The following is a 26,996-nucleotide window of genomic DNA, read 5'->3' as shown; positions in this document are numbered from 1 at the left end:
TTTCCCATATCATTAGTTGACTTTTAAAACATGACTCCTGATGATTTATTATTTGTGTTATTTTATTAAGCCGATTAATAGGAAAAAAATACAAGTCAAACTTACAGTTTAAGGAGAACTAGGTTTTATTTTCTAAAATGTGTAGCTTTAATACATTGAATATTCATATAAACATTGCAAACGGAACATTCTGCATGTAAACAACTCCCCCAAGTTTTAAAATCTCAGGGTGGCAGATTGTCATGCCGAGAAGGGCTTCTCAAAACGTTTCCACTGAAATCTACCTAATGGCAAAAGGAGGGTGTGATCCTGAATCCCTAAAGGTCTGGGGGAAGTTCTGGTGGCCTCTTCTAGACCCTAATGGCCTTTGGCATTTTTTGTTTGTCTTTAAATTTAACTTTTCCATCCCATGGCTATTTAACTCATCTGCTCTTCTCATACATTTAGTTTGTGTCAACTCTTTTTTATCATCACAAGCAGCACTGCAATGCATCTTTTTTTACATAATTCTTTGTATCTCCATTTTTTCCTTAGAGATAAGTTATAGATGTAAAATTATCAGGCCAATTGGTATAGATATTTTATGGCTTTTTATGTATATATGCCAAATTATCTTTCAGAAAGAAAGTACTAATCAATAATCTCATCATTTTATCTCACCCTCACCAATATTGGATGGCATTATAAAAAATGCCATTGATGTATGAAAAATACTATCTCATTACCGTCCTTATTAGTATTTCTTTGCTAACTGAGATGAAAGAATTTCATGAGTTTGTTAGAAGTTTTTGTGTCTTACTTTGTAGGATGTATGTTTTTATACTTTCTACATATTTTTACTCAAAGAGCATTTATTTTATTATTAATATTAATAATGTTGTTTAGAAAGAGCTCTTTATGGCCCAGAGTGGTGCCTCACACCTGTAATCCCAGCACTTTGAGAGGCTGAGGCAGGCAGATCACTAGAGGTCAGGAGTTCAAGACCAGCCTGACCAGCAGGGTGAAACCCCATCTCTACTAAAAATACAAAATTAGCTGGGCGTGGTGGTGCATGCCTGTGATCCCAGCTACTCGGGAGGCTTAGGAAGGAGAATAACTTGAAGCCTGGAGGCGGAGGCTGCAGTGTTGCGCCATTGTACTCCAGCCAGGGCAACAAGAGTGAGACTCCGTTTCAAAATAAAAAAAAGAAAAAAGAAAAAAAAAGAAAGAAAGAAAAAGAAAAGAAAAAGAAAAAGAAAGAGCTCTTTAGGATTACAGGGGAGCCATCTTGTCATAAGTGATCCTTCGTTCCAATCTTGAATTTATATTTTAGTTTTACTTATAACGCTTTATCTTTGTAGGGTTTTTTTTGTTCTGTTTTGTTTTGTTTTGTTTTCCGTAGAGACGGAGTCTCGCTCTGTTGTCAGGCTGGAGTGCAATGACTGGATCTCGGTTCACTGCAACCCCTGCCTCCCGGGTTCAAACGATTCTCCTGCCTCAGCCTCCTGAGTAGCTGGGATTACAGGGCCTGCTGCAACGCCCAGCTCATTTCTTTTTTATTTTAGTAGAGATGGGGATTTCACCGTGTTGCCCAGCCTGGTCTGGAACTCCTGAGCTCAGGCAATCCGCCCGCCTCAGCTTCTCAGAGTGCTAGGATTACAGACGTGAGCCACCGCGCCTGGCCATCTTCGTAGTTTTTTTAAGTATCTTTTCATGTTGAGACAGTTATTTCTCAGCTCTCATTTCTGAGATCACCAAATGGCCACCTTCCAATATCACCAACAAATTACTTGCATTTTATTCTTACTGCTTTATGGTTTCATGTTTATATAAATATTTTTATATAAACAAATAGAAGTTTAGAGACAGACAATGTATGTATAATAGGTTAAATTCACTTGAACTTTTTTTCTTTTCCTTTTTTTTTTTTTTTTTTTTTTTTGCTTTTCGAGACAGAGTCTCACTCTGTCACCCAGGCTGTGGTTAAAGGAAGGTGTTTTTTTCCCTTTTAACCAATTACTAAATTTGTCCTAACACTGTTGATGGTGAACTCTCTTTTTTCTTGCTGATCCCAAATTTCACCTTACTCACATCTTAATTCTTAAATCTACCAAGCTATTTTTCTTGGTTTTCCATTGTGTTCCATGGATCTATATTCCTAGTCTTGTGCCAACACCATGCTTTTTACATTATTGTACTTTTATATATTTTAATATTTGTTTCCTTACATAAAAATTTTAAAATCTGTTTTAATTGTTTTACTGAAGTGTAAAATACATAGGAAGAGTTCACAATTCATAGGTGAATGGCCCACTACATTTTCACAAACTGACTGTGTCAGCCTAATCAACAGCCAGATCAAGAAACAGAGCATTGCCAGCACCCCAGAAACACTATCCTACCATCAAACCATCAAGCTCTCTTCCAGCTGCTGCCCACTCCAAGGGTGGCAACTGTCTTGACTTTGATCAAGATTGGTTTTGCCTATTGTTGGACTTTATGTGATAAGAACCATATGGCTTCTCCTTTTGTATTTGTCTTCTTCCATTCAACTTTATGTTTTTGAGAGTCGTCCATATTGTTGAGTATAGTTTTAAATTGTTAATGCCCATTGCTGTATAATATTTCTTTGTGTAAATATGCCATGATCTATTCATTCATTCTACTATTGATTTGTATTTGGGTAGTTTCCAAACTTGGAACTGCTACAAATAATGCTGCTATGAATGTTCTAGTACCTTATGTGAACATATGCATGCAATTCATTGGTGAGCATATGTATGCACTTCTGTTCAGTCTATTCCTGGGAGTCAAATTACTGGGTCACAGAGTATGTACATATTCTTTAGAGCAGATACTCACAGATAGCTTTCCAGAGTGGTTGTAGTAATTTACAATCCCGTTAGCAGTATATAACATGTCTAGTTGCCTACACCCTTACCCACACTTAGTACTTTCTGGGTTATTTATTTAGCTATTCTAGTGCGAGTGACGCTGAGGTTTGAATTTCCATTTTCATGATGACTCATGAGGCCAAACATTTTTGTAGCTTTATTGGTCATCTGTGTATCTATGTAACTCTATCTTCAAGTTTTTTGCCTTCTTTTTATTGAGTTGCTTTAAAAAAAACTGACTACTAGGAGGTCTTCATATAGTTGGGATTTGTGTTCATTGTTAGATATGTATATTGCAAATATCATCTTTTACTCTTTGGGTTGCCTTTTCACTCTTTTGTGTCCTTTGATGACACCATTAACGTTTTAATACAATCTAATACATTACTTTTTTCTTTTACGCTTGCATTTTTGGTAACATGTTTAAGAAATCTTTGTCTTCTCCAATATGATAATCACGTTGTCTTACATAAGCTTAATGTTTCTTATCTTCAGATTTAGATGTACAATCCACTTGCAATTGATTTTTGCGTATGATATGAGGTAGAAGGATCAAATATATCCTTTCATATGGATATCCAATTGACCCAGAACCACTGATTAAGATGACTGTCTTTTCTCCACTGCCTAAGGGATATACACTGTGTGAATGAATATTACACAGCAATGAGCATGAATGATTTAAAACTATATTTGACGATATGGATGAATCTCACAAACATGGTTGAATGGAGGAAGACACATACAAAAAGGGCAGGCAATATGATTTTTTGTATGTCACAGATCAGGCAACCATGTATGTGGAGGACTGGAACCACTCTTTTTTTTTTTTTTTTTTGAGACAGAGTCTCACTCTGTCACCCAGGTTGGAGTGCACTGATGTAGTCACAGCTCACTGCAGCCTCAATCTCCTATGCTCAAGCGATTCTCCCACTGCAGCCTCTGGAGTAGCTGGGACTACAGGCACATGCTGCCATGCCTGAGCTAATTGTTGTGTGGTTTTTGTTTTTTTTTTTTTTGTAGAGATAAAATCTTGACATGTTTCTCAGGCTGGTCTGGAACTCCTGGGGCTCAAGTGATCCACCTGCACCCACCTCTCAAAGTGCTGGGATTACAGGTATGAGCCTCCATGCCCAGTCTCTATTCTATCTCATTTATCAACTTACCTATTCTTGTGCAAATACCACAATGTCTTAATTACTGAAACTTTAAAATAGATCTTACTCACTGGTAATATATGCCCTGTAGCTTTATTATTTTCCAAGGTTCCCTTGACTATTCCTGGGTCTTTGGATTTTTATATAAATTTTAGTATAAGATTATCAATTACCACACAAATACCTGCTGTGATTTTTACTGAGATTGTGCTCGTCTGTTTTTGATCTTCCCAATTAACTTCATTCTGTTGATAATTAATAAAAAATCCCCTTAGATTATTTATTCAGATTTTATTAATTTCATAATTTAATTCATGGTATATTGAATTCTTTTTTATTATTTCATGACTGTGGACACTGATTTCTTCACTAGACCATCAGAAACTGTTGGAGAAGTTCTCGATCATATAATTCTTTTGTTTTCTGCATAATTTTATGGAATCTATGGTCAAATAACATTTAATATGTGTTTCCTGGATATACCTCATAAACTCTTGCAAAGTGATCTTATCAAATACTTTTCTTGAATATTCTGGCGTGGGTGCTCCTTTGCTCTTCTCTTCATTGAATTATTTATTTGAGTATTTATTAATTCACCCAGGGGAGCCACTTGCATAGTTTAGTCTTAGACAGGTATTCACACGTACTGTGCATTGTGCCATCTGTTAAATATTTGGGTACCTTCCTTTTCTTTAGAAAGCTTTCATTCCAATAAAGACAATGAATGCAAAACCAACTATCTAAAATGTTGTCTTTTAAGTGCTAGAAATTTAGAGCTGTGGGAGGGCTTAACTCTAGCTGAGAACCCACCATGAGATTGATAATTGTAGTGAAGTTGGAAGTTGAGCTACGTCTTGACACATGAGCAGGCATAGAGTCCACGACTCGGGGAGGAAACAGGGAGCATTCTGGGTGAGAAGAAAAAAAGTCATGAAAGCATGGAAATTCATTCATCTCTGAGAAGTATGAATGTAAGTTCAGTAAAGCTGAGAAATAAAAGGGTGGAATGAAAGACAGGTGAAGCTGAACATATAGGTAAAGGTCAGATTATGAATGGCTTTTTTTTTTTTTTTTTTTTTTTGAGATGGAGTCTTGCTCTGTCACCCAGGCTGGAGTGCAGTGGCGCGATCTCGGCTCACTGCAACCTCCGCCTCCTGGGTTCAAGCGATTCTCCTGCCTCAGCCTCCCAAGTAGTTGAGACTACAGGTGAGCACCACCACCCCCAGCTAATTTTTGTGTTTTTAGTAGAGATGGGGTTTCATCATGTTGGCCAGGATGGTCTTGATCTCTTGACCTCATGATCTGCCCATGTTGGCCTCCCAAAGTCCTGGGATTACAGGCATGAGCCACCGTGCCCAGCCCATGAATGGCTTTTTAATATGAGTTGTTGATTTTTTTTTTATTTTACTATTTAAGGTGGTTAATTTAAGAGAGTGTCATGATCAGATTTGCATGTGAAAAATATTACTCTAATAGCACAGAGGAGGGAGGACTATAGTGTGCAGAGGCAGTTAGAAGGTTACTGCTATGGTCCAGCTAAGAGATAAGAGCCTGGACAAAGTCATTGGGAATGGGGGTGGTGATCGAAATTATTCCAGAGGTGAAATCCCTGTGACTTGGTGATTGACTGGGTGCAGGTAGGTGGGGAGGGCATCCTGGATGTCATGGGATGTCACTTGCTAAGCTCCAAATTGCTGCCTCTGGGTCACTGGGTTAAACAGAGCAGCTATTCTGAAAGTATGCCAGCATGTACCATTGATTGGCAGCTGTGTGAAAAGGCACAGGAAAAGGCACAGCAAAAGGCTGCTTTATTATGTTTCTCAGAATAACCACATTCTTGCCACATGATTTCATTGTACAGGATTTGTAGGTTCTTTTGCGTTTTATCCATCTGTGTATTTACTGCTGGTCTCCTGGGAAGAGAGAAGACAGGTTATTTCAGAAATACAAACCCAAAGCAAAAACATTCCCTCCACGAGACTGCTCTGAAATTAGATTAGTTTGTCAGATTAGATTGGAAAGGAATCTTAAATCATTTCCTACAAACTGCTCATTTTGTAGATGAGGAGGCTACATACAAGGGAGGAAAAATGATTTGTTATCCAGTAAATGGAACCATGGGCTTTATCTGAAGATAGTGAGAAACAGTAGATCAGCATGGTTAAAAAGAAGGAATCAGATCGCTCTGGGCTCTGCTGCTTACCAGATGTGCAATCTGGAAAGTGTTATTTAAGTTTATCTGAACACCAGTGTACTTGACTACAAAATGGAGTTGCTGCAAGAATTAAATAAAAAGATTGCGTGTTCACAGGGATGATGCATCTGAGAGCTCAATGCATGTCGGTGATGACGAAGATGAAGATGCTGTGAGTGATGATGATGATGAGGAGGAGGAGGATGTAACTGAAGGATCTTGGGCTTTGCCATCAGTACAGCTGAGTTAAAATGTCTATTACTAGTTGTTTGACCTTGTTATGATGATCTAAATTCTATAACTATCAATTTAATTACAACACATAACATAGAGATAAGAATCTTGATCTTGCACTATTTTGAGAATAAAGCAAAATAAGATGTATATTTAAAGTATCTAGCACAGTGCCTGGCACAAGGGAAACGGTCAACTAAAATTTACTTTCCATCTCGAATCCAGACTTCTTTTTCATCTCCTTCTTCTCCTTCCCTTTCTCCCTCTTCTTCTTCTTCTTCATCCTTCTCTAATAAAATTATTTTTATTAATACACTTTATTTTTTTAGAACAGTTTTGGTTTCACAGCCAAATTGAAAGGAACACAGACTTCTCATATAACCCCTGCCCCACCTGCACAGCCTCCCGCACTATCAACATCCCCCACCAGAGGGGCACAGTTTTTACAACTGAGGAACCTACATTGACACATCATTATCACCCAAAGTTTATGTTAGGGCTCACTCTTGGCATTGTACATTCTATGTGTTTAGACAAATGTATAGTGACATGTGTCTATGATTATAGTATCATGCAGAATAGATTCACTGCCCTAAAACTCATCTGTACTCCACCAGTTCATCTCTCCCTCCTACTAATCCTTGGAAACCTCTGATCTTCTTACTATCTTCATAGGTTTGCCTTTTCCAGAATGTCATATAGTTGGAATCATACAATTTGTAGCCTTTCCAGACGGGCTTCTTTCACTTAGTAATGTGCATTTACATTTTCTTCAAGTCTGTCCATGGTTCATTTATTTTTAGTGCGGAATAATATTCCATTGTCTCCTGTATGGTAGTTTATTTATTCACTCACTGACTAAAGGACATCTTGGTTGCTTCTAAGTTTTGGCAATTATGAATAAAGCTACTATAAATAAAAGTGAGCAGGTTTTTTTGTAGATGTAAGTTTTCAACTCCTTTGGGTAAATACCAAGGAGCATGATTGCTGTATCTCATAGTAAGAGTATATTTAGTTTTGTAAAAAACCACCTAACTGTCTTTCAAAGTGGCTGTGCCATTTTGCATCAATACCAACAATGAATGACAGTTCCTGTTGCTTCACATTCTAGTCAGAATTTGTTGGTGTTCTGCATTTTGGTCGTTCTAATAAGTGTGCAGTGTATTGTACTGTTGTTTTGATTTGTGTTTCTCTGATGGTATACAGTGTGGAACATCTTTTTATGTAATTATTTGCCATCTGAATATCTTTGGTGGGATTTCTGTTAAAGTCTTTGTCTCATTTTTTTTTAGAATCAGGTTTGTTTTCTTTTTGTTGAGTTTTAAGTGTTCTTTGTATATTTTGGATAAGAGTTCTTTATCAAATAGATATGCCTTTTGCAATTATTTTCTTCAGGATCTGGCCAGGTAACACCACAGTGTTCTCTTGACAGGGTCTTTTGCAGAGCAAAAATTATTAATTTTACTGAAGTCCAACTTAACAATTCTTTTTTCTGGATTATGCCTTTGATGTTGTATCTAAAATTATCTCCAAACTCAAGGTCATCTAGATTTTCTCCTATTATCTTCTAGGAGTTTTGTCATTTTGCATTTTATACTTAGGTCTGTGACCCATTTTCAGTTAATTTTCAGTAAAGGTGTAAGGTCTGTGTCTACAGTTGTGGGTTTTTTGTTTTTGTTTGTTTGTTTGTTTTTGCATGTGCACGTTCAGTTGTTCCAGCCCTTTTTGTTGAAAAGACTTTTTTTTCCTCCATTTTATTGCTTTTGCTCCATTGTCAAAGATCAGCAGGCTATATTTTTGTAGGTCTATTTCTGGGCCCTGTATTCTGTTCTATGGATCCATTTGTCTCTTTCTTCCCTAGTACCATGCAGTCTTGATTATTATAGCTTGATAGCAAGTCTTAAAATCAGGTAGTGTCTCCAACTTTGTTCTCCTTCAATATTGTACAACCTTATTTTTTATCTTTATGCTATATTGTCATTTATTCATTATCCGGATATCTAAAAATGTATATTACCATCATTACTCCTGAAGTCGTTCTTCTCCATTCCACATGAATTTGTTCTCTACAATGTATGTCCACCTCTCTTGTAACTTGTAGATAATGCCAGATACTGCCACTCCACTCAGCGAATCCCTGGGTCAACTTCGGGACAAGGGCAGTTCCCACAGGGAAATCCTCACCTTTCCAGAAACTGGAAGCATTAAATGTGGTCTCCCACCTGGTTCTTACATCTCCATCAAGACAGCATTTGACAGATATAATTAATAATTTATTGTTTGGAGACATTTGCTAGTTTCCTTGCTTCAGCAATTAAAACAATATTTTATCTTTTCGGTTGTTGTTTTTGGAGGGGTCCTAGGAATGACAGTGGAATGAAATGCTTCTGAACCCCTTTTCCTGAGCGAGGCTGATTTCCTTCAGATACTACAAAAAAACCTAAATAGCCCTATACTCGGGGATCTTTTGTAAAAGCGGCAGGTCTTCTGGCTGTAATGCAGACAGACCAGCTTGACAGCTCACTGTGACTGAACATGACTGAAAATCAGGTCAGGGATTGTCACCCGAAGAGAACAAAAAGGTTGGTAACCAGTAACGAAAATGTCCCTGTTGGTTGTAGATGGAGGCGCATCACAGAACTGGCAAGTGCCCGCCTCGGGGAGGTCCATCTTTTCTGGAACTGCAACATCCCATCTGTTTTCTTTTATGCCTTAATATCCCCAAAGTCACTCTTGCCAAACGCTACAGAGCACATATTTATTGTTTTAATTAAAGTGAGTAGGTTTGAGGATTTTAAAAGAGAACTTTGAAGCTATCCAAGGGGGTTCCAATATCAGAGAAGGGAAAGCTTACACCAGAATGCATTAGAGTGAGAGCCTCATCCCAGGCTTCCTGATTGAGGTATGAAAAGAGCACTGAGGTTATCTCAAAGGACAGTTCAGGGACAGAGGAATGGCAGTGGGTCTGGAAGGGGTAACAACTGGCCTGCAAATTTTTTTCTTTTTTTTTTTTTGTGGAAGAAAAGGAGAAACGGAGCAAAGAAGACGAAGAAACACTGCAACAAGAAACATTGAGGCTCATGTCTTTGTTTTGTTTCTCAAAAGATTCCATTAGACTCAATATGTCATTCTAAGTGCACCCGGATATAGTGTAGATTTAGATAACTCTCTCCTCCCCTCTGACCTTTATTATGACTGCAAAAATTCTGTGTGTGAGGGATAAATAATGCATGCTCTCAGCCAAGAAGGGAAAGAAGACCCAAGGAAAAATTGCAGAATAGAGTGAGCAACATCTCTTTCTCTAGTATGTTTTTCGTTTCTGACCTACTTCCTCCTACCTCCAACAACACCCCTTGCCCTCTCTTCTCCAACAATCAGAACCTGAAAACCTGGAAGAAGAGTGCTGGAGAGCATAGGTTTGGGAGTCAAACCTGCATTTAAAATACTCACAGCGATGACATGTCAATTGTGTGATCCTAGGCTAGTCCCTTCTCTTCTCTCTGCCTTGATCTTTGTAAAATGAGGATTCCCATCTTAGCGTGCTCGATATCAAAGGCTTTGGAAGGACAATAAATGAAGGTGTATGAAAATGAACGTTCTCCACTGCTCCATGAGGAGCAGACAGAAAGGAGAAAGGAAGTCTATTCTGGTCAGTTGTGGGCCTGACACATTAGGCGGTGAGCTGCAGTGGATGGAGTCACTGAGCTCAGTGAGTCTAGAATTACTTCATAGAGGTAGGAGAGAGCCCAGAAACCTAGTCAGAGGCCCCAGTCTGGCTTCGGTGGCAGCAAAGGGAACAAAGGCTTGACAGTCACCTGTGGGCTGAGGGGCTTGGTGTTTTGCTTTTGTTTTTGTTTTTTTTACCATGTCGAGAAGTCAGAAACCCTGTGCTTCCTGCAGTTAAACAGAAAGAGATGAAGAGACAGCATTGAATTCAACTCAGTTCCCAAACTGAAATCAAAGACGAGTCTCACACAAGAATAATTTTTCTGTCTACATGTATGTTTGTTTCTTATTCATGCCTCTATTTTGCTGAGGACTGTTTTCCAGCTGGTGGTTTAAATAAGGCCCCAAGCACTTGACCCTCAAACGTTTGGATTAGAAAATGAGGTGGGAAAGGAAATGACTGTAGGGCAAAAAAATCAGCTTGGCTACTTAATGCCTGTGGGAGGAAGTTGTAAGCAATAACAGAAATAAAGTTTGAGGATTGTTTGCTCGTTTGTACATTGTCTCTGACTCCCCAGTTGCACACCTAATTAAGAGTTGGACAGTTAGGCAAACAGTTTAAATGTATGATAAGGGAGTTTGGGATTAACACACAGTATAGGAAGAGGCACATCTGGTCCTTAGAAAATCATGGGAAGAAGTGTCCCTGCAGTGTGTTTTTTGGAGCCCCAGCCCCTGCTGCTCTGCGGGCATTTCTGAAACTTTCTGATACTGCTTTAACTTTCTGTGTCTTTTCACTCTATCTCTGGAACATTAAATGTCAGAGATGGAAGAGATCTCCATGGAGGCAAAATCTGAGTATTTTCAATGCTTCTGCTCTCTTGGTGCCCAACTTCTCCACTCTCCTACCTATTTTCCTCCTAGACTTTCCTTTACCCCTTTGTAAAACTAGCCTTCAGAGCCTCCATTTCCTATTAGGTTGATATGCCTAGGTAGAAAGAGAATGTGTCTGTGTGGGTAAATAGAACCATCTCTCATGAAGGCGGGAGCAAGCAGGTATTTCTGATTGACCTCAGTGCTGGTCCTCACCATTAGATCTCTGGGAAGGTGAGAGGGTGGAGCTCCTCTGTGGACTCTCTTCACGCCCTGCCCATGGATGCACCAATATAAGTTTTCTACAGACAACAAATGGTTTGGGGTAATCACAGAAGAATTCCCTTTCTTGTTCCTGTTCCGGTTTCACTGCGTGTTTCAGAATTACAATCTCATGAAAGGAGTACAGCTGAAAGAAGAGAGCTGAGTTGCTGTGCATAGTAGAACTGTGGCACTGCTGGGCGAAAGGAGGCAACCAGCTTGCCAGGGTGAGGATGTTGAAAGCTTCAGTGCTGATCCTGTAACCCAGAGAAATCCTTGACTCTGGATGCAAAGGGTAATGGGAGAAGTTGCTCAGGAATTGCTTGAGGAATCTGCACAATTAGCTTCTTCCATTCTTACTTCCTATTAGAGGCATCCTTGCCATTTCTATGGCAACTGGGAGGCTGCATGGGTGTCACTGAACCATTGCTTGAGGAGAGATGGGAGGGCCATCAGGCGGGGCAGGTAGGTACAGAGGCTGAGAACTGTAAATCTTTTTGTCCTTACCCATGGTTTTAACAGGGTGAGCTCCAAAAGCAGATGCAGGAATGTAAGGATCATTATTCATTTTGTGACCTCAAGGCCTGAGATGCCCATCTGAAGTCATAAAGATGTGTGATGCGACTAGAGATTGGCACTAGAAAGATCCTGTGGCCCTTCTTCCTATCATAGGCTTGGCTGCCCTCTTTTCTTCCTCTGCCCACAATTGTCTTCCTTTGCCTTCTTCTCCAAGCCTCTGTCGGAGAGCAAACTTAGGACCAGAGTCAGGGAAAAGGCATACTTTTCTTTTGCAGGGAGCTGGCTGGTTTGAGGGGGATGGAAACTATAACACAGAGGTTAAGAGCAATGTCTGCTTTCTGGCTATGGGATTGTGACTGTCAGTTGCTTCATTAGTAACATAGAAATGATGATAAATCCTCCTACATATAAAAGGCTGCCATGAGGATTAAATGGGTTCCTACACGTGTGACACTTCGTGCCTGTCATGTAGATGGTCCTATAGAAGCAGGGTGACTCTATATTCAATGTGTCTAGAGTCGTCCCATTTGTGCCTGTTTTTCCAGGGTAATTGTTGATTGGCTCCCTTTACATGTCCAAAGTATCTAAGGTTTGGGTGCTAATTATGCTATTGCTCTGTAAATTGTGTTACCTGTTTTACTATGGGCAGTGATCCAGTATTTTAAGACTTAAAGGGTGAGTTGACACAAGCTAGGAAGTGAGGCAAGCAAGAGTTTGGCTTCGGAGCATCTGCAATCAACCCATTCAGGTTTAACTGCATTTATCTTGGAAGCGAAAGAATACCCTGTAACACTGAAGTTTTGCCCTTCCCCACCCACTCCCATCTCTTGGTGAAATGTGCCAAGAACCAATAAGGAAACAGCCCTACCAAGGTCCCATTCAGTGATGCACATTCAGAAGGCAAGTTTTGAGAGCCCTGCACAGGGGTTGCTTTCTTCTCTGCTACAGGTCAGATAAGTAGGATCAGGGTGCTGGGTCACCAGAGAAGCAGCAGAGTCATGAGTTCCCAGATACACAATAACTATCTAGAGATGACCACAAATGCAAGACCTTCTTCTCTGGGAGAAGGGCTGGGGTCAATCTTTGCAGAACATTGCCACAGGGACCATCTTGCCTTTACGTTGCCAGAGTAGCAGGTTCAAAGCTCAACTGGAGAGTAGGTCCTTGTGTACTTCAGATTATGATCCATCTATTATCATCTATCTATCTATCTATCTATCTATCTATCTATCTATCTATCTATTTTTCTATTATCTATGTATCTATGTATCTATCTGTCTGTCTGTCTGTCTGTCTGTCTGTCTGTCTGTCTTTACTGCCATCAATACAATATCTGCTTCTCATTCTAACACTCTAGACCCTGGAGTCAAATCCAGCTCTTCCACTAACCAGCTGTGTAAACTTGAGCAAGTTCCTTATCTTTTCCACATCTCGCTTTTCTCTTCTGTAAAGGGAGGATGATAACTGCTTCTACCCCATGGGGTTGTCTGAGAATTTTAAGCCATTTATGCCCTACTCATAGCATGTGCTTGGTGCACAGCAAGCACTATAGTAACTATTGATGTTATTACCACATTATTTCCTTCCTATTATCCTTAAGAGAGAGTTCTTACCTTCTCACCTCATCTCTTTAGTTTTCTTAGTGTAACTCTAAATTAAAATAAAACTCTTCACTTTGTTAGGAAGAGGACCATGACTTTCTTAGGCCCGACTAACATTTGCACTCACCATTTTGTTACACAGATGGGCAAACCAGGAAAACAGAGCTCAGTACAGAAGAGAGTTGGGCAGCCTCTGTTCCTGTTTGGCTCTGTCCTTGAAGAAAGTGATAAGAAGTGCACAGATTTTGGAATTAAACAGACCATGGTTTGATTTCTGTATCTTCCAGTTGTAACCAGGTGGCATTGGGTAAATTATTTAACCTCTCAGAGCCTTAGTTTACTAATGATATAGGACTTAAGAGGAAATTATTTAGACAGATAGTGAGGATATGGAAGTCCTTGGTAAGGTTTTCCTTTTTTAAGGAAAAGTAGCCCCCAAATCCTTTTCTTTTCTAACAAACAGCAACCTGTAGAATTGAGTGGCAGACATAGACAAGCAAGCTGGAAACTTGCATGGGTGAAGGCTACCTGGGACTAGGAATGTTCAAAATGGTGGCTCCATGTTCTCTTCTCTTTGCCAGCCATGTGTACAGTAAGAAGCAGACAACATGGCACCAGCCAAGTGAAAAGCCCATTTGCATAAGATTAGGGTGGGGTGGCCAGTCTTACCCACATGCTATGTAAGCATCACACCTGGTCCAACCAATCCGTGGGCCCTATGTACATCAGACACCGTTTCCTCAAGCCTGTCTGTAAAATCTGGTGCACTCAACCATGGGCCAGAATTCCCATTTGGGCAACCCTCTCTCTCACAAGAGAGAGAGCTGTTCTCTTTTCTCTTTCTTTTGCTTACTAAACCTCCACTCCTAAACTCACTCCTTGTGTGTGCCCGTGTCCATCATCTTCTTGGTGTGAGATGATGAACCCTGGGTATTTACCCCAGACAGCTGCACCACTTGACTAATATATAATACAGGGAAAATTGCATGGTTCTTATAGGGATTAATGTGTGAAAAATTCCTAGCATAATTTCTGCCATGCAGCAGTATTCCATAAATGTTGACTCCTTGTCCCTTCCTGCTATTAGATTGTAAGCTCGTTGGGGGGAAGGAGGTTGTGTTTATTCACCATCCTACCTCTTAGCACTTAGCACAGTGCTAGTAACTGAGCAAGTAATCAGTCACTATTCACTACATGAGTGCTGAATGAATAGATTTTTCATGCATTACATACCTTCTCATAAATAAATATATTAACTTTCTACTTACTGCATCATGGCTAATCACTGCTAGAGATGAAGGCTTTGGGGATTTAATGATTTTTGAAAACTATATTCAAGGTTAAATTATGAGTCAAGCCAAGACTTTAAACTGCTGGAAGCAATTTCCTCATATTTCAACAGTTGCTCAACCTCATTCGATTTATTTATGCAAAGCCTTCGAACCCCTCCTCCTTGTATTTTCCCACATCCTGAGTATGCACATCATGGCAGCATCCTTGCTGCATTTCCCTGGAAAGAAAACAAAGGCATTGAACACAGTTTAAGGCTGAAGTGCCTCAGGCCTTGTGTGGTCAAAAGGAATTAACTAGAAGGTGAGGGGATGTTTGTCCTTGACATCACTCACTTCACTTCCTTAGTTCTGCATTTACTCACAAAGTGCGAGGAATGGAAAAGGGAGATGGATTTTGAAATTGGCTTTTCTCCTGGCCTACCCACAGCTAACTCATGAGCTTCATTCCTCCCTAAAACTTCATAAAGGGCTATATCTGCTGGTGGGGTGGCTGGGGTGGGGCTGAAACTGCTTTTGCGAAGATTACAAGAGTGGGAGAAGTCTAGTATGGCTGACTCCATCTTTCTTCTAGCCTCACAGGTAGGGCATAGGCCTAGCTAACCATAGGAGGAATTTAGTTTACATTTAACTCTGAAGCATGGATAATAACAGTTCCTCCCTAAAATGAATCCCCTGCTTACTCAGGGACTGGAATTTCCTTTGTAAGACTAATGAAAGGCCACAAGAGTAGGATTCTGGGAGGGGCCTGAATTCTGCTAAGATGGAGATGTAGCTAAAGGATAACCAGCCTTGTCTCCTAGCTTGCCTTTCTATAATCCCTTGCTGCTCAGGAGTCATGTGGCCAAAGGTCACCAGATCTGTGACTTCCTCAGTTGCTTCTATAGATAACGTCACCATTGTAGAGCCTCAGATTGCTCTTTCGAAATGTTTTAAAGATTTTTGCATTCTCACAGCCAAATGACTCCACCCATATCTGGGACTCAAGACTCAACTGGTCCTGTGGCCCCCACCCAGAGGCAGACTCAGCACATGAGGACTGAATCCTTATGAGTTCATCCCCAGCCGATTAGCAGCATCCATTCCCTAGTCCCCTGTCCCCCTAATTATCCATAAAAATCCTAGCTTCTAAGTTCCTGGGGAGACTGATTTGAGGTGTAACTCCCATTCTTCTGCTTAGCTAACTCTGCATTAATTACACTCTTTCTCTACTGCAGTACCATGGTCTCGGTGAATTGGTTTTGTCTGTGCAGCAGGTAGAAAGAGCCTATAGGGCAATGACAGAGATCTGCTTGTTCAAGGTTCCCTTTGTTCTTATGCCTCCGCAGCCATCTTCTTCTCATGGTCCTTGGTACTTAGGATTTCTTGGTCTCCTTGGAGGCATGTCTGATGGGATGAGAATTAATCAAACAGGGCAATTCCTTCCTGCCTGGAGTGGTCTGGGAGTTTCTTGATTTTTTCTCTGGATTTTAAGCTTCTCCAGGGCAATGTTTTGTTTGCTTGCTTTATGTTGTTAGTACCTAAGACTGAGCATCTGGCCAGATACAACAGCAATCATTTGGAGGGGGAGGGAGGGAAGCTTGTGGCCCTTCTCTGTGAAGGACAATCACATTTTATTTTATGAGAGGCAGTCATTTTCCTGAGGTTGTAACAAAGACTTTGTGTATGTGTTGTCAGGAAGGGGATGGATACTGTTGGAGACACTTTTTGAGAAACAGCAACTGTCTCTCTTTATTAGGTAGGGACCTGGGAAGGTGTAGACCAATGTGCAAATGGATCCTGTAGATCCACAAGGCCGAAAAGGAACAAGATGGTAACTCTGATCCTAGAAACATTTGATGAGGGAAATAAGCAGGCCAGAGAATGGTGGCAGTCATCAGGGTTCATGGGCTGGAGGGAAGGGGCCAGGTAGATTGCTCAGGGAAACCTGGTTGAAGGTCAGTGTGCAAATAAGTCCAGAAGGGTCTCAGCACCTGGTTCCCCTGACACGGTGTATAGACCTGAGTAACAACAGTTGAACATGTGTGCTTGTGAACTAAAGGAAATATAACCATAGCTCCCCACTGTGTGGTGATCTAGGCCAGCACCAGCATGGCCTTGGCTGTGGTGGGAAGTGTCGCTACACCCGTATGAGATCATTATTCCACAGTGACCTCTGGTGGTAGTTTGGAGCAATTGCATTTGCCCTTGGAGGAGATGGCCCTGATTGATATTTTAAAGCAAGCTTGTCCAACCCGCCGCTCAGAACAACTTTGAATGTGGTCCGACACAAATTTGTAAACTTTCTCAAAACATTATAAACATTTTTTTCTTTTTTGCTCAGCAGCTATCGTTAGTGTTCGTGTATTTTACGTATGGCCCAAGACAAATTCTTATTCCAATGTGCACCAGGGAAGCCAAAAGATTGGGCATCTCTGTAATGCAAGAGTGACTGACAAAGCCCTGGAGCTCTGGGATAAGTGGTGAGAATAAATATAGGGAAGATAAAATAATATCAAGAGGCAAGGAGAGAGATTCTGGACTTCATGTTGATTAGGAGAAATGGCTTGGGTGATTCATTTAACAACAACAAAAATATGTGACTATAATTGTACCCCAATTGCTGAAATATCTCATACCTGTTGCAAAATTTTTATTTAACTATTTTACTTATTTATTTATTTATTGAGACAGGGTCTCGCTGTATCACCCAGGCTGGAGTGTAGCAGCATGATCACAATTCACTACAGCCTCAAACTCCTGGGCTCCAGCAATCCTCCTTCCTCAGCCTCCTGAGGAGCTGAGACCATAGGCACATGCCACCATGCTTAGCTAAGTTTTAAAATTTTTTGTAGAGACAGGATCTCACCATGTTTCCCAGGCTGGTCTCAAACTCCTGGACTAAGGCCATCCTCCTGCTTCAGCCTCCCAAAGTGCTGGGATTACAGAGTTAAGCCAATGCACCCAGCTGTAAAACTTATGTCGTGTGCAACGCATATAGGTGGATTTCAGGGCATGTTTGTTGAATGAAGAGGATGGAATTAAGCTTCTAAATCCACACTGATAGAAACTTCACATACTTATCCGTTTTATTTCTTACAAGCTGATAAATGTTGTTATCTTCATTCTACCGATGAGCCGTTGAAGGGCCCATCTCCAGCAGTGACTGGTAGAAACAGTATTGGAACCCAGAACTGACTCCTGAATCCTTGTTAGCCCCACTCTGTCATCTCCTGGGTCAGATGGGATGCTGCCGGGATGTCTGCTGCAGCCTCGGGCATTGAGTGGTGAAACAGATGATTTGGATGGATATAGTTAATGGAGGCCTGGGGTCAGTGAAGGTGATTCAATTGAAACAAAGTCAATGAAAGTTTTTACAAAGGGAGAAATGAGGTGTTTTCTCCTGAGAGTTATGATCTGGTGAAAGGATTATGGTACTGAAAATCCTAGCAAAGGCATCAACCAGCAATACTTGTGAGTTCCATTAGTTACAACCGTCTGCTATTGGGGATGGGAAGGGAGAAGGGAATAAAAGAAAGTAAGCTAAAGGTGTTTGTATTGAAAGCCAGAAAAAAAAAAAGGAAAAAAAGGTCAGCCAGGTGGGAACATAAAAAAGAAAAAGAGAAATATTTTGATAAAACTGATACACTGAGATCATTCAATTGAAAGAAATGTTAAGTGCATATGGGTGATTTTGCAAGAAGTCCTGCCAAAATCATATGAGGTTAATTATGTTGACCCCCATTTTCTGCTCCCACACTTGACTGAGGGCATTCCAGACTGGAAATGACACCACTGCCCTCAGTAACATGTCTACAACAACTAATGATCTCTCTGGAGTGTAGCTCAAGTTCCTAGAGTGCAACTGTAACTCTAGAAGCAAATTGGCTTTGCAATAATGGCTTCAACATAATTGCTAGTAGTTTCTGGTCCATTCTCGCAAAAACACAAAGAATGCAATTGTTAAGTGCTTTTTCTTTCTTTTTTATTTTCTTCTTTAAGGGCCTATGGTTCATCTTGCAATATCAGAGAATATGTAACTGCTGGAAGCTCATTTGTGCAGAAGCACTGGTTAGACCAAGTCCCAGGAGGGTGGGGACCTGAACTGCCACATGCACATTGTACCCAAGAGCCTGGCCCATGAAAGTAAATCAGTGGATACTTGAATAAAAAGAAGAATATGTGCTGAAGTTTTGTTTCTTTGAGGACATTTTTTTTTCTTTCCATAGTTTTGAGCATCTCTGGTGTTTTGAGATTTCTGCCAGTCTTTGAGGATGTAATGCTCAATTAGACTTGTTCTCTTTCCTCAAAGAGCTTATATAATAGTTAGTGAGCTAATTCTCCTGTTTTGAGAGACAGGGGAAAATGTTATGTTATAATGAGTCATATCGACTAGGCCTGACTTTGTTACTTTTTAAAAAACATTCTTCCACTCCTGCTTGGATATCTCCGTATACAAGACTCAGAGACACGTATGACACCCCTTAGGAGGGGTTCTGACGTGCAAATTTCTGAGACCCAGAGGCACCCACCTTCCATTTTTCCAATGCCCCAAATTCTATGAAAACCACGGGCACATGCATTCATTCCCATGTTCTTGGGTGCCTCGCCTATCAGACAAGGGTCACAAGATCTGCAGGGCAGTTGAGTTTCAAAATGAAAAGGATGTGAAAACAGCTGAAGCCCCGCGAGCACTTGATAACTGCTTCTTCTCAAGGCAAAATAAGATTCTTCTATGAGGTAACAGGCTCCTTCTGGGCTTAAGTAGGCGTAGGGTTTACAGCGTAGATTCTTGTGCTATGGTTTTCCCAGAAAAGAGGGAAATCTTGAAATCACAGCACTTTTGTAGTAGGGAGGATTTCAAGCAGTGCTTAATAAGGTGTACATGACCACAGCAGAGTTTCCCCACCCATCTCAGGGAAAAGGGCCCTGAAATTAATTGTGAGGATCCTCTCCTGTCCCCAGGGACCTAGATGAACCCTGACTAATGAATATTTAAATCTCACTCGTTGTCTGCTCTCACACTCAAACCCTGATTCATGACTGTATGCTTTCCATTTGGCATGGAACAAAGAGAGATCGCAAGCCCACAGGGTATAGTTCCATGCCGCCTGGGCCTCCTTTAGACATTAGCGTTACAGTAATCATATTGATAATGGCATCTTATCATTGCCAAGCTTTTAATATATATTTATCAGTGCTTTACACATTTTAGCTCATTACATTCTCCCATCAGTCCTGTGAGGTGGGCACTGTTATTGCTCCCATTTTACAGATGAGCAAACTGAAGTTTACACAAGTGCAATAGCATGCTGCAAGTAACATAGCTGGTGTGGGTGGGCCCAGGATTTAAACCCACAGTCATCTGGACAGCAGCACCCAAACCCTTACCCACAATACTCAGTGGCCTCACAAGGCATCCGGCTGGTGGTATGACTCAATGAACTTGACTCTTTCTGGAAGTTCATTCCTGCACCAGCAGTGGCACTCTTGAAGCCTTAGTCTCTTTGCCTAAAATAGGCAGAATAAACTCATAGAACTGAATGAGATGTTGACTCTCAATACATGCTGATTTCCTTCTCTCCATGGAAATCCATCTGCATAGAAAACTGAGTGGGACATTTTAATGTCAGCGAGTTTATGGGTCACACAGCCCACAAATGCATGCCTGGTTATCCTATATACGGGTAAGAATTGGGTTTACCCACCAAAGCATTTGAGCACTGACATTGTTTTAATCAATGAATTCAAACTCTATCGGATTATAACTCTTCTCAATAGAACTACATGTATTGTGGCTTTAAGTGGAGCCCATGAATGTTTTGGTTTCAGGTGGCAGCCTCTGAATGTTTTCCCAGCAAAGTTAATTAAATGTACCCGACGCTCTCCATGCGCCTTCCCTGTCTCTCACACAGTCAGGCTTGCAATTTCATGTGCTCTCCCTTGATCTATTTTTATACCATCACGTAATAATTTATCTGCTAAATATATCCATCATGCTGGATTTGCATTTATTTTTTTATTAAGTTGCCTGCCAGCCTGCCATAGTTTAATGGGTGTTTACTCAACTCTCTGAGTACTGGAGAGTGTAGAAGTACAAGACGTGGGCCCAAAGCCAGCCTCTGATAGCTGCTCTGCTCTGTGACTTGGGGCAATCCCTTCCTGTCAATCCAGGTCTCAGTGTGCTCCTTTATAAAATGGGAGCAGGAGCTACACTGAAGAGTTGCTGTGTGGTTTATGGAAGGTAAGATAGTAAATGTAGTATAAACAGTGGGGCTTGACATTAGAAATGGTTCATCTTTGCATGGGTTTATTGAGTATTACAGAGTTCTCATCACCATGCATGCAGAGATAGGCAAAGCAGGAAGGACAGTAAGCTTAAGGGCTGTGGAAACAGATTGGCCCTGCTCCCAGCTCCTCCTAGCTCTGTGACCTGGGACATATGGTTTAACCTTGTTGTGCCTCAGTTTACTGTAAAGTAGAAATGATCACTGTACCTATGTCACTGGTCTATATTAGGATTCACTTAGTGGTTCCCAACTGAAGGTGATTTTGTCCCCAGGGGACATTTGACAATGTCTGCAAACATTTTTGGTTGTTGCAATTGGGGAAGGGGGTGGCGCTGCTAGTGTCTAGTGGATAGAGGCCAACGGTTGTGCTAAACATCCTACAATGCACAGGACAGCTCCCCACAACAAAGAATTATCCAGCCCAAAGTGTCAACAGTGTTAAAGTTGAGAAACTCTCATTAACTAATATAATGCATATACATTCTTGGCATAGTTATTGACATATAGCAAGTGTCTATCTTGAAGAATAAAGTTGACTGTGTCTGGAGAGAGTAATAGAATGCCTTAATGCCAGCTACAGCACTAGGATTGGAAACTGAATGCTAATTCCTCTCTCAGTCCCCTGCACACCCAGCTTCATCACAGCCTATTCCCTTGTGCTGACTTCATGCATGCCAGTCTGGCTCATCCATCTGCCAGTTCCTTGGATGAAAGGCATTAGCCTGATTCCTCTTTGAATCCCTTCTGATGTTTAGTGCTGTGACTACACACAGAACACACTCCATTATGGTCAGTGAAACCAATAGCTGCCTTAGAGGTGGTTGGCAGTTTGGTTTGAGGAGTGGTAGAGATATATGGATGTAGGAGTCAATTGCTCAGAAAAGCAGGTGGGGCTCTTATAGGAGGCACTGATGAGGGACTGGGATAAAGAAGTGCATCCTCCAAGATCACTTGGCCCAGGCTGGAGGCTGTTCAGGCTCCAAACCATTACAGAGGATGAAGGAGCAAGAGTCCCTTAGTCTCTCCCCTGGAAAGACTGCTGGTACTTCTATGGGACAGAGCCTGGGTGAATGTTCACAGAACCACCAAGGACTGGACTAGGTCTACAAGGCACTACAGAAGTCATCTGGCTCCTGTGTTTGTCTTAGGAGAAACCAGTGGTCCAGCTAAAAACTGGTAGAAGCTGGACCAGAGCCTATGGGAACACGTCTTAATGAACATAACATCCTCACAAGCTAGCAGAGAGCTTGATATACCAGAAATGCTTAGTAAGGTGTAAATGCCTCTAGAAGAGTTTCCTCTCCCATCTCAGGGTAATCAACTGTAAGGGTCCCTTCCTTGTCCCACGAGACCTAGATGGACCCTGGTCTATGAATATTTAAATCCCACTACTTGTCTGGTAGTTTCACAATCAAACCCTAATTCAAGATCTCAAGTCCACAGGGCATAATAGCTTCATGTCACCTGGGTCTCCTTTAGACAAAAGTAGTGATTATAACCATGGTATTAATAGTGACACAGTTACTGGACTTTATTAGATACTTATCGGTACTTTACACACTTTAGCTCATCACATCCTCCCATCAATCTTATGGGGTGGGCACTGTTACTGTTCCCATGTTACCGATGAGCAAACTGAAGTTTAGGCAAGTTCAACAGCATGCTTCAAACAACACTGCTGGTGTGGGTGGGCCCAGGCTTTACATCCACAATCACCTGGATGGCAGCACCCAAACCCTTACCCATAACACTTCACGGCCTTACAAGGTACCTGGGCAGCACATGACTCAATGACCCCAAAGCTCATTCTCACACCAGCAGTGACACTGTGGGCAATTTACTTACCCTCTTGAAACCTTAGTCTCTTTGTCTGAAAAACAGGCAGAATAAACTCACAGGACTGAATGAAATGTTGACTCCCAATACATGTTGATTTTCTTTCTTCCATGGAAATCCAATCTGTACAGAGAACTGTGTAGGACATTTCAATGTCATGTCTCCTGATGTCCCCTAATCCAGAGCTCCCCCAGCAGTATGAACAGACACCTTGCCTTGCCCACCCCCAGGAGTCTCTGGGGACAATGAAGTTGTGTCCCTTACTTCTTGATATCCTCCCCCATCACGTTAGCAAAGTGCCCAGACCAAAATTAGGCAATAAATCCTTGCTAAATTGCATGCATAATCAGACACAGAAAAAAGGAACACATATACATATGTATATATAGTATTTATACTTGTGTATTACAGAGATAGAGGGAAAAGACACCTCATTCTCACGCCTTCAACCATAAGCTCTAGTTCTCCTCTTTTTTTGCTTTTTAGATGAGACACACAGGGACACTCGGGGACTGAAATGAAGGACTTCCCGGCTAGAGCTGCACAGCCAAGCCCTTCCTTGACGCTTTCTCTGCTCTCTCCAGCTCTCTTGCTTTCTCTTCCCTGGGGCCACGTCTTCTGATCGTGACCAGTCTAGTGGCATTACCATGCTGCTTCATATGTTGTGGCTCAGTGAGTTGTCTGTGGAGAAACTTGACTAATGAATAATGACAGAGTAGAAAGAATGTGAAATGTTGAGTCAGGAAACCAGGATTTGAGTCCCAGTTCCATTTATTATCTCATCAGGGTCCTTCCACTCTCTGAACCTCAGTTTCCTCTGTCATAACATGGAAACAGTGACCCCTCTTCTGCTTATGGAAATCGAATAGGATCATGACTACTAAAGAGTTCCACATCAAGTGGATCACAGATAAAAGACATTATGAGTGCCTCATCCATGAGGTGAAAAGTCCCATGAGAGTAGAGACTATGCCTTTTACCTTTTGTTTGTTCCTTTGCAGTGCCTACCACTATAGAGGTGGTAAGTACACACCACATCCCCATGTAGTGCCTACATGTTAAAATACGTGTAATGAATTCATTATAGTACGCATAATGATGCATGGAGAAAGATGAACGTGATTACAAACATAGATGCATTTCTCCTTTTCCCCCTCAGTTCTAGTTTTCTCTTTCTTATTCTCATTTCATTATTTTTATTTCATTTTATTTTATGAAAGAGATAGGAAAGAAATAAAGTGAATTAAAATGAATACACAACTACTCGTGTGGGGAATATGGAAGTCATCAAATGTGCATAGGCACATAAATGAAGTGCGCTGTGATCTGTACACACAAGTATTTTTTTTAAAAGTGGAGAGATGGATAGAGATGGGAGGAGGTGGGGGGTATGGCTAGAAGAAGGTAGGTGGGGTTGTTGAGTAAAGGAAGCTGTGTAATAATCACGATGATCAAGGTATGCTAAAATACCACCACTGCCAACCGCTGGTCACCAAAGATCAGAGGCAGCTGTAACCACACGCGTAGAACACAAGGGGGAGAGGAAGTTCCACCCAGGAACCGGGCAAGGACGAACTTCTCTAGCATTGTTCCTCTCCACCTGTATCAGGTGGTGCTGATACAGTTTTGTTGAAAGTCTGTCTGTTGATGGTGGGCTTCAGGGACTCTCTGTGCATTTCTCTTTATTTGTGAAGCAGTTGGCTCCAGAGATTGAGTGACAGAGAGAAAGCAAACAGAGATGGCTTCTTTCTTCTATTTTTCCTTCCCAGGGGAAAGAGGGGCAGAAGTAGAATAAAAGACGAGAACACATACAGACAAAAATAGAAAATAAAAATTATTTAGAGAAAAACACTTCCAGTAGAGGATGAACAGGAAAGGAGTGGTGTGGGGTGGAGTTTCACACCTTTGAGGAAGGGAAACAACATGAAATAAAATCAGAAATCCAAGTCTCCTGCTCCTGGGTACTTTCCTTCACCCATTGGAGAGATTCGAGCCAGGCCTGCTTTTTTTATTTAGGAGAGGACTTTTGTTTCTTTAAACAAAGGTACCTGGTTAAAGGTTCTTTAGGATCAGATGGCTGCGATCAGGCATGGTCCAGAAGCCCCACTTCAGACCAGTGGGGAGGTGTCAGCCTTTACATGACTAAGGGACTATAGGTAGGTGTGCCTCTTTAAAGCAAACAAAATAAGGGAAAATTAGAAGCTACTGATTTTATACTGAAGGGAAAGGACTCAAATTTCAGACTAATTTTTGACTATTAAAAAATTATTTGAGGATAAGGAACAGGTTGGAATTCCTCTTGTGAATTTTATTTCATATTGCACACCAGCATTTACTAAATACCTACTGTAAGTTATTTCTGTATGACATCATTATCCTGTTAGATTGAAAAGTGGAGAGAAGCCGGTATGGGAAGTGTCAAGGTAAGCAGTTCATTCCAAGTTAGAAGTGAAGACAGAATATTTCTTTACGCCAAGTGCAGTGCCCATGCCTGTGGCCGCTGCTTTGGGAGGCTGAGGCAGGAGGATCCCTTGAGGTCAGGAGTTCGAGACAAACCTGAGCAACATGGGAAGATCCCTCATTTCTACAAAAAAAATTTAAAAAATTAGTTGGATGTAATGGCACCTTGTAGTCTCAGCTACTCAGGAGGCTGAGGCAGGAGGAGAGCTTGAGTCCAGGAATTCGAGGCCACAGTGAACTATGACCATGTCACTGCACTCCAGCCTGAGTGACAGAGTGAGACCCTGTCTCAACAAACAAACAAAAACAATTTTTTGAATAGGGTAGCTAAACAGTATTCAGTTCATACCTAATGTCAACTTTCACCTGCACCTGTGGTTTTGTAGACAATGAAGCTAAGGAGTACTTGGTCAATAGCTCCTGAAGTCAGGATTTTTAAAATCAGGCAACCTCAGCCAAGATTCTCTGGGTGCACAGACTCCTCTTGCCCCCTACACTGACTCTGGCTCCAGTGAGGTCTTCCCTGGGTGGCGGGGGTAACAATCGACGGGGTTGAGTGGATTGGCGGGGTTGGTTCCTCACCTGCCTCAGGAACCAGGCTCAGGGCAGGCCCCAGGTTCCCCAGGATTAGAAGGTCCCCCATTCTTTCATCTCAGAGAGGGAACCTCAGCATCAGAGCTGAACGAATTCACTCATGAGTTCATTTGTTCATTAATTTTTATATTTCTGAGCATCTCTCATATGCTTCAATCCTGGGGATATAGCTTCTAACAAGCCAGGCAGGGTCTCTGCCCCTAGGTGGAGACTTACTTTCTGGTGGGACCAACAGATAGTTCACAAGGAGATGAGATGAACTGCAGAAAATGATTAGTACTGGGTAGAAAAGGAAACTTGTAATGGAATAGTGAGCATGGTGGAGGGTGGAGATAGGGAGACCAGCCAAGACCTCTCTGGGGCCATGACACAGAAGAAGCCAGCTGCAAGGAACTCTCCAGGCAGAGGAAAATCCAAGTATGAAACTCCGCAAACAGATCCGGCGTGCCTGATGCATAGGAGAAACTCCTCATCAGGTCTGGTCCTGGGTGGGTTACCAGAGCTGCCCTCAATAACCCCATCAAGGAAGAGAGCCTTTGTAGGCCCCACCCCAGAGATGCTGAGTCAGCAGGGGTGGGGAAGCAGGAATCTGCAGTTTAACAAGTGTTGGGTGATTAGAATTCACCTAGCCCTGCCATCAAACTGCTGGACCAGATGGTGACATGGGGTTAATGACCAGAATCCCAGATTCAAGCTCATTTTTATCCCATTAACTGGGAGTTTATGATTTGGTCAAGGCTTATCAAACTGCAGCAGGAGGAGGCCTCAGGAATGATTTAGCACATATGAAAAAACAGCACAGAGATGTTACAAGGTTTCCTAAAGCCACAAAGCAACACGAGTTCACTCTGGGGTTCAGGTCAATCAGCAGTTGGGAGCCCCAGAGGTCCACTCAGTGTGGACTGGTACCGTAGGTTTTGCCTGGAAAGAAAAAAGAAAACCAGCTATAGACAAAATCTGGGTGAACTACCCATTAAATGTCTGGCTTTGCTTCACACACTTCCCTGGTATACTTGTCATGACAAAGTACTTGCTAAGTGTTCACCAGGTAACTAAATGGGAATAGGTGTTGTATGAGGTGTTTATTTATAAACCAACCAACAGCAAAGAGATGCCTTGGTTTTACAATAGTTGATCTTTAACCCTTCTTTATGGGGATGACAAACCAGA

General features: G+C 41.5%; 2 long non-coding RNA genes across 2 annotated transcripts; one reads left to right on the top strand and one right to left on the bottom strand.

Annotated features, from left to right (window-relative positions):
• Positions 1-5,815: 5,815 nt before the first annotated feature.
• On the bottom strand, positions 5,816-10,126 carry LOC105485165 (uncharacterized). The gene is made up of 3 exons (XR_989384.3): positions 9,909-10,126; positions 6,666-6,747; positions 5,816-5,943 (listed from the first exon to the last, which is right to left on the bottom strand). It is a non-coding gene; the product is annotated as an uncharacterized lncRNA (long non-coding RNA).
• LOC105485163 (uncharacterized) lies at positions 6,331-18,832 on the top strand. Its single transcript, XR_989383.3, has 5 exons — positions 6,331-6,477; positions 9,080-9,360; positions 9,485-9,740; positions 13,521-13,685; positions 18,649-18,832. It is a non-coding gene; the product is annotated as an uncharacterized lncRNA (long non-coding RNA).
• The last annotated feature ends 8,164 nt before the right edge of the window (positions 18,833-26,996 follow it).

This window comes from Macaca nemestrina, chromosome 17 (assembly GCF_043159975.1).
Source record: "Macaca nemestrina isolate mMacNem1 chromosome 17, mMacNem.hap1, whole genome shotgun sequence".
In the NCBI taxonomy this organism is placed as follows: Eukaryota; Metazoa; Chordata; class Mammalia; order Primates; family Cercopithecidae; genus Macaca; species Macaca nemestrina.
This window is presented reverse-complemented; position numbering and strand designations above follow the sequence as displayed.